General features: G+C 49.8%; 1 non-coding gene across 1 annotated transcript; it reads right to left on the bottom strand.

Moving 5' to 3' along the window:
* Positions 1-4221: 4221 nt before the first annotated feature.
* On the bottom strand, positions 4222-4293 carry Trnat-cgu (transfer RNA threonine (anticodon CGU)). Its single transcript has one exon. It is a non-coding gene; the product is annotated as a tRNA-Thr (tRNA).
* Positions 4294-7624: the final 3331 nt, after the last annotated feature.

Raw genomic sequence — 7624 nt, forward strand, 5'->3', positions numbered from 1 at the left:
TTCTGTAAAAAGGCTTAACCTTACAATGCAAAGCAACGACGCTGATTTTTTCAAAGCATTGGGGCTTAGGGACAGTGCAGGCAAAATAGACTTTAAGCGGGTAGAAATAACCAAACGGAGGTTATCTGATTGATGGCAAAAATCAAGGCAGGGGTGCACCCACCACAAAGTACAAAATATGTTAATAGTCACGGCTAGGTGGCGTATGCCACCGCCCGATTTAAAGCCTCATCCATCGCTCGATTGCTCCTCTCTCCAGGGCTACTCCGGCGCATCACTGCTTCGCACTTCCCCAGGTTTCACGTTAGTGGAGCTACATTAAGCGCTGAATTTGAGCTGGATTGGAACTGCATTTGATTCTGCAACTGCACGGAGTTGCCACAAACCGCAGCCAACGCGCTGAAACCGTTTCGTGCGAGTTTCACGCAACGCGCCGTTTCTCTTCTCTCTCGTCGGTCTGCTGAGGACTTGGATCTTTTTCTAATAGGAACCACGACCTGACACTCGGTTGTTTACACGGGTTCTCATCTCGAAAGGGGGCCTTGTAGAAGGATTTTTTGCGAAGGTCTCTGGACGCCCTTTCTCAGACCACAGCTTCGGTCCAGCATCCGCCGACTACAGCGCGGCCGCCTACCAGCAAACAAGCCGGCCAGTTGGTCGGCAACTACCGCTCGACACGCACTCAGCATGGGACCACCTTGTCCAAATGACAGGTTGGGCCATGCCTTGGATATACAGGCGGGAGAGGAGCTCTTTCACCTGCCAAAACCACGGGCCCCCATCGCACGGTCGCCGCCGCGGCCAGGATCCCGCCCTCGGGTTTAGCAGAGCGACGCCGTAGCCACTTGATACGATCTGATCACTTTTAAGATTTTCTCAATTTTTTTTTCTATATCGCCCGTGGCAGATAGCATAATTTTTGTCCTTAAGCTGGATTATTCCAAGAGGCGGACATTACTAGCAAGATAAATCGAAATACAAATACAGCTAATTAGAAGTCGACTAATTACTTCTTAATTAAATAATTTAGGGCAATTACAAATCAATAGTAATTACTTGCAATTTAAATGAGAATTTAAATTGTAATTTACGAATTGTAGCCAGTGAGCTTGCGACTCATCATGACACTTTTGGAGTGAATCTCGAGGATGACACCAGTTTCGAGTCTCCCAAATTGTGGGGCGAAATACATGAGCGTTCCACTTGCTTTTGTGCCTCAACCATAAACGAGCAATTACCATATGCAAAATTTGAGCGCGTGTTTTCATTCCGGCCGGCGGTCTCGTGCGGCACGTTGCAAAGTGCGGCGCATCGCGAGCACGTGGGTGCACCACTGACGCGATTCACACCGCCGAGTAATCTACATCGGCGCCGCACTTCTTCTCACCCTGCCTCGTGATTTCGCCGCAACCTCCAATTTCCTCCTGGCGTCTTTTCAACCTCGCTGCGATCCGTCTTTCGCTGTGCTTGTTCGCTCGGTTAATGCACTACTAGGCGGCCTGTTCCGGGCTGTGCAGACCCGTGTCCGCCTTCACGCCGCCGCCGACGCTCGCCGCAGGAACGGGCGCCCAAGCTCTAAAAATCTAAATGGAACGACAGTGCATTTTTACGGCCGAGTTTACTGGTGCCACACTGTAAATTCATTCTAAGTGCCTTGCAATCTCACTGGCTACAATTCCTAAATTGGAATATGTGCCGTACGGTAAATACTTAAAAGTTGATGGGTCAAGTTTTTTAACTAGATGAATATGCGTTTCAATTTCTTGTGCAAGTAATGTTCCCCTCTCAATAATCCAGCTCAGGGACTAGAATTCTGTTATCTGCAACAGGCGATTTTTAAAAATCCCGGAAAACTTAAAAATGATTACACCCAGACAAGGGGTTTGCCTGTAGAGTTGAGAGCCTGGATGATGTAGCAGTAGGCAGAAACATCAAGAACCTTCATGTCATAAGGCACAGTAACTGCAGGTTACTGTGCCTGTTGTTAATGTATTTTAGGTGTCTTCCTCTTCCAAACCGTTCTGTTAGAGTCTAGAGCCCCAACTCTCCGTCCCTTATCCCTAAATATTTCCCTTGTTTCGACAATATGGTTGGGGCGCTTTTCGCTTTCCTCAAATCTAGCGATAACGTGTGCGTTTGTGTAAATGAAAAAAAAAATGTTCCGATTGATTTTATAGCCCCAAAAAGCACTCGAAAGCGTCGTACGCCTGTTTGACCAGTACACTAAATGAGTGTTGTAACGATATGGAGGCAAGGAGTACTAGTGTGGGAGGACTGCAATTACGCTAAGACGGCGAAGAAACTTGAAAATTTTATTCCGCATTGTCACTTCACTCTGGTGACTGCTACACTTAAAGAGCCCCATCGACGCGTTTGCTTACGCCAGCGTGCGGCTGGCTGTTCGAAAGCGGGCGACGGAACGCGAAGCGCCAATGTAGCTGCAGTGCTCACAAACAACCGCGGCAATTGGAACACCACTCGGCAGTGGAAACACTACTCGAACCTGCGAAACAGTATATTTCAGAACTCTTTTTTACGTTGGTGCAATTAACAGCGACATGTGCGTTTTATATTTCTTTCCTTATTCGCTACCCAAGTATACTGATGCTCATAGGCGGGTAGCCCGCCGACAGTATAAACGCGCGGGGGGAAAGAGGGACGTAAGACAACTTGGACCGAGCTGCGCGGATGTCCAAAATACGGTGGGCGCCCTCGCTGTGGCTCGCACCATCGTCACCACTGCGACTGCAAAATGGCTCACCTGCGACGGCGGGCGGTGTTCCCTCCTCGTGTCAGCACAACAACACAGCGGAGGGGCCGCGCGCGCCCTGCAGCTGCTCGGGTCACGTGGTGCGCGGGAGAGTGCGCATGCCCCGTGGAGGACCGGATTTCGATCTTTCGGGGATCAACTCTCTCCTCATCCTCCGGGAGAGGGAACCTGTTTGACCCGGTTTCGGAGTGAGCCGGCGTAACGGGAGCGAGCGGAGACTGTGCGCGGGGTTGTTCCGTTTGCTTCGGCGGTTTGTCGTGCGCTAAACACTTGCACGAGAAATTCCTGGCAGAATACACATTCCGGACTGCTTCAGGAAGGGGCGTTCTACTATTGATCGCATCCATGTAATCAATCAGGTAATTGAGTAACCTCGGTAGTACAACTAACCTCTCTTGCACAGATTACGAAAATGCATTTTATTCATTGGAGATACGAGCAGTGCATTGCGCGTAGCCAAGGAGCACGGGAACCTTGCGTGAGCTAATAAGTGAACTCGCTTAAACAGACATGACGGATAAACGGAACCAGCTTCCACCCGGACTGGTTCTTTCTGTCAACTCCGGCTAAACGTAACTGGAACCGAAAGTGCACCTACCTCACCGGCCGTATGCAACAGGTTGACAAGCACGTCAATTTGAGATGCCAAATAGTCAAGAAAATCCACTCTATCAGCCAGTTCAGCAATCGTGGCATTAGCGGCTACTCTGCGGTGTTCACGCTGCCTATTTTTCGCGTTCCTTGGTCCATGGCGACAGTCAAAAAGCAAGAGCACGTGAACAGATCTCTTGTGCGAAAGAAGATTCCAAGCAGAGAAGAATAACGCATTTTTCTTCACCACAGTGAAACACTCGACGACTTTGCGTCCTTCTCTATAGCGATAAACGGAACTATTTCTTCTCACCATTCGCGTTCCATTTACGCGGAGTCTACTGTCCTTATGAAGACTCTAAAGGTACTCTAATTCTTCACAAGAAAAGCGGGAAAATTCCGACCGAGAAAGGAGTCGGGCAAACAGACACAATCTCTCCGAGGCTATTTGTTCACTGCATGCTTAATGTATTCAATCTATTAAGCACGGAAAGGAGGGAGAAGCAACGGCGAATATTTCAGCAACCATCGTCCTCTAGAGCAACTTGTAGCAAGTCACTGAGGACCTCAGCTTGAGAATCAATATGCAGAAGACAAAAGTAATGCTCAGTAGCCTGGCAAAAGAACAATTTACGATATATATATATATATATATATATATATATATATATATATATGTGTGTGTGTGTGTGTGTGAACGAGAAGAAAGGGAACCGAGGGGCCAGATTTTTATTAGTCATATCATAAAACGCTAACAAACAGTGACACCAAGGACAACATAGGGGAAATCACTTGTACTTACTAATTCAATTAAAGAAAATGATAGATTAACAGAAATTAAAGTGGATGAAAAAACAACTTTCCGCAAGTGGGGAACGAACCCACGTCTTCGCATTACGCGTGCGATGCTCTCACCATTGAGCTACCGCGGAGCCGTTTTCACATCCACTTTCTGGGGTATTTATGTTTTACAACTAGAGAGCATCGCACGCGTAATGCGAAGACGTGGGTTCGTTCCCCACCTGCTGACAGTTGTTTTTTCATCCACTTTAATTTCTGTTGATTTATCATTTTCTTTAATTGAATTAGTAAGTACAAGTGATTTTCCCTATGTTGTCCTTGGTGTCATTGTTTGTTGGCTTCTTATATCTGCAGGCGGCTTTTACGCCAGTGTCGAGGTCTCCACTGGCGCCACAAATGCTCCTCGCGAACACCGTACAACCGATGAGGGAACTCAGGCATGGTAGAGCAATTTGTAACTGTTGCGAATGAACACCGCCACCTGCTCAGTGCGCTCGCGGTGGCAAGCGACATGGGAGATTTGCTTTTGCATCGAACCACGACTGAAAGCATTCTTCGCGGTGCCAGGACGTGTAGAACGCTACAAGTTATTTGAGAAGCATTACATGCGTCGTTTCGAGCTTTTCGCCTGCCTTTAAATGATGCAAGGCTCAGCTCCGTGTGCAACTGTGAGAGATATCGACGCGGTGCTTGGACCGTTCATGGTTCGGGAGCCTCAATGCTCAGGCCGTATGCCGAAATATGACCGAAATATCAAATGCCCGCCCCCTCCTTTGTTAAATAACCCAAACGTGTACTTGTAATAGAATACCAATCAATGCGGCCCGTGCCGAGGCCACAAATATATGCCCAAGACCGGCTTGACATATGTGTATACTGTCGAGGTAGTGAGGTGCGGAAACCAGCTCGTTCGGAAGCAATTCTCTCTCATTTTTTCCGACTCAAAAAAAAAAAAAATACCCGTATAAGACAATGGATGCATAATGTTCTCGTGAAATGCACATAACAGAGACAAGCATACACGCTAGCCTTAGGTTTCTTCGGACGCCTTATTTGCTAGGAACCAGCGCTAAAATGGCGATGGCAGTGCGTGATATTGTCACGTAGCAGTGACAGTGAAGAAAACAATCGTAACACTGTGTATGACGAAACTGATTGTTTATTGGGCGAACCTGTGCCCACAAAAGCAAGCTGCACTCAAAGCACAACGATAGCGGCGAACACAGTCGGCGATCGTCGAAATCTCTCATCTGCGGCGAAACGCGTCGGCTTTTATACGTGAGTCATCGAATGTTCCAGATTAATCCCTGGTGCCCGCGTGTCTTCTAGAAAGTTCTAGACAATTCGCGTCGCTCATACAATCAGATTACATGAGCGTCGGTGACCACAGACGATGGATAGAAGCATCGATAACGTTCGAGAAGCTTTCGATGCAGGCGCGACCTGCCCCGAGCGATAACGTTTAACAATTGTTAGCCGGTGGAAAGCGGCCACCGCTGAAAGATAAACATGTATACGTGTCAATACCCTCCCCTTAAAAAGCATCGTCTCGATGCTACAAACAAACGCGAAAGCGAAAACAAAACGACGCGTAATAAAGAAAAAAAAAATAAAGTAACAAAGTAGCTAAGCTAGTCAGCGGGCGTAGAAAGGCTTAAGACGCACCACGTGGATGACTTCAGGTCGGGCCCGGCGTCGCTGTGATTGCGAAATGCCGTCTGGCACGACCTCATAGTACAGTGCGCCAATACGTCGGATGATCTTATAGGGTCCGAAATAGCTACGTAACAGTTTCTCGCTAAGTCCTCGTCGGCGTATCGGAGTTCAGACCCAAACACGATCGCCGGGCTGGTACTCGACGTAGCGTCGTCGAAGATTGTAGTGTCGGCTGTCGGTCTTCTGCTGGTTCTTGATGCGCAAGCGGGCGAGCTGTCGACCTTCTTCGGCACGCTGCAAATAGGTGGCAACGTCGAGATTTTCTTCGTCGGTGACAGTCCGGTAGCATGGCGTCAAGCGTCGTTGCCGGGTTCCTTCCGAAGACCAGGTTGAACGGCGCCATGTGCGTCGTTTCTTGCACGGATGCGAAGGTCACGTACGGAAGGATGGCATCCCACGTCTTGTGTTCGACGTCGACGTACATTGCCAGCATGTCGGCGATGGTCTTATTTAGGTGCTCAGTGAGGCCATTCGTCTGCGGGTGGTAGGCGGTGGTCCGGCGATGGCTTGTCTGGCTGTATCGCAGGATGGCTTGAGTTAGTTCTGCCGTAAAGGCCGTGCCTCTGTCGGTGATGAGGACTTCTGGGGCACCGTGACGCAGGAGGAAGCTCTCAACGAAGAATCGGGCTACCTCGGCGGCACTGCCTTTGGGCAAGGCTTTTGTTTCGGCGTAGCGGGTGAGGTAGTCCGTAGCTACGACGATCCATTTATTCCCGGACGTCAACGTCGGAAAAGGCCCCAGTAAGTCCATCCCGATCTGCTGGAACGGTCGGCGAGGTGGCTCTTTCAGCTGTAGAAGTCCGGCTGGCATTGTCGACGGTGTTTTTCGTCGCTGACAGTCTCGGCATGTCCTTACGTAATGGGCGACGTCGGCAGAGAGGCGAGGCCAGTAGTTTTTTTCTTGTATCCTCGCGAGCGTGCGGGAAAAACCAAGGTGTCCAGCCGTTGGGTCGTCATGGAGAGCTTGCAGAACCTCTGGACGCAATGCTGAGGGTACCACGAGGAGGTAGTTGGCTCGGAGAGGCGAGAAGTTCTTCTTTAGGAGAATGTCGTGTTGCAAGAAAAACTACGCCAAACCTCGCCTGAACACCATCGGCACAATGACGGTCTTGCCTTCCAGGTAGTCTACAAGACTCCTTAGTTCCGGGTCAGCTCGCTGTTGTTCGGCGAATTCGTCGGCACTTATGGGTCCCAAGAAAGTGTCGTCATCCTGGTCGTCTTGTGGCGGCGGTTCGACGGGGGCGCGAGACAAGCATTCGGCGTCAGAGTGCTTTCGCCCGGACTTGTAAACGACGGTGATGTCGAATGCTTGAAGTCTAAGACTCCCTCGTGCGAGGCGACCTGAAGGATCCTTCAAGTTAGCTAGCCAACACAAGGCGTGGTGGTCGCTCACAACTTTAAAGGGCCTGCCATAGAGGTAGGGGCGAAACTTTGATGTATCCTAGATGATGGCGAGGCACTCCTTTTCTGTTGTGGAATAATTTGCTTCCGCCTTCGATAGCGACCGGCTAGCGTAACTTACGACCCTTTCTAGTCCGTCAGTCCTCTGCACAAGCACGGCGCCGAGTCCTACGCTGCTTGCGTCGGTGTGGACTTCGGTATCGGCGTTTTCGTCGAAAAGCGCAAGTATTGGCGGCGATTGCAGGCGTCGCTTCAGTTCTTCCATTGCTTCGACTTGCGGCGTCTCCCACTTGAACTCGACGTCGGGCTTCGTGAGCCTTGAGGTACGTCAGTGGCTCGGCGATC

This window comes from Dermacentor silvarum, chromosome 4, assembly GCF_013339745.2.
Source record: "Dermacentor silvarum isolate Dsil-2018 chromosome 4, BIME_Dsil_1.4, whole genome shotgun sequence".
Taxonomy (NCBI): Eukaryota; Metazoa; Arthropoda; class Arachnida; order Ixodida; family Ixodidae; genus Dermacentor; species Dermacentor silvarum.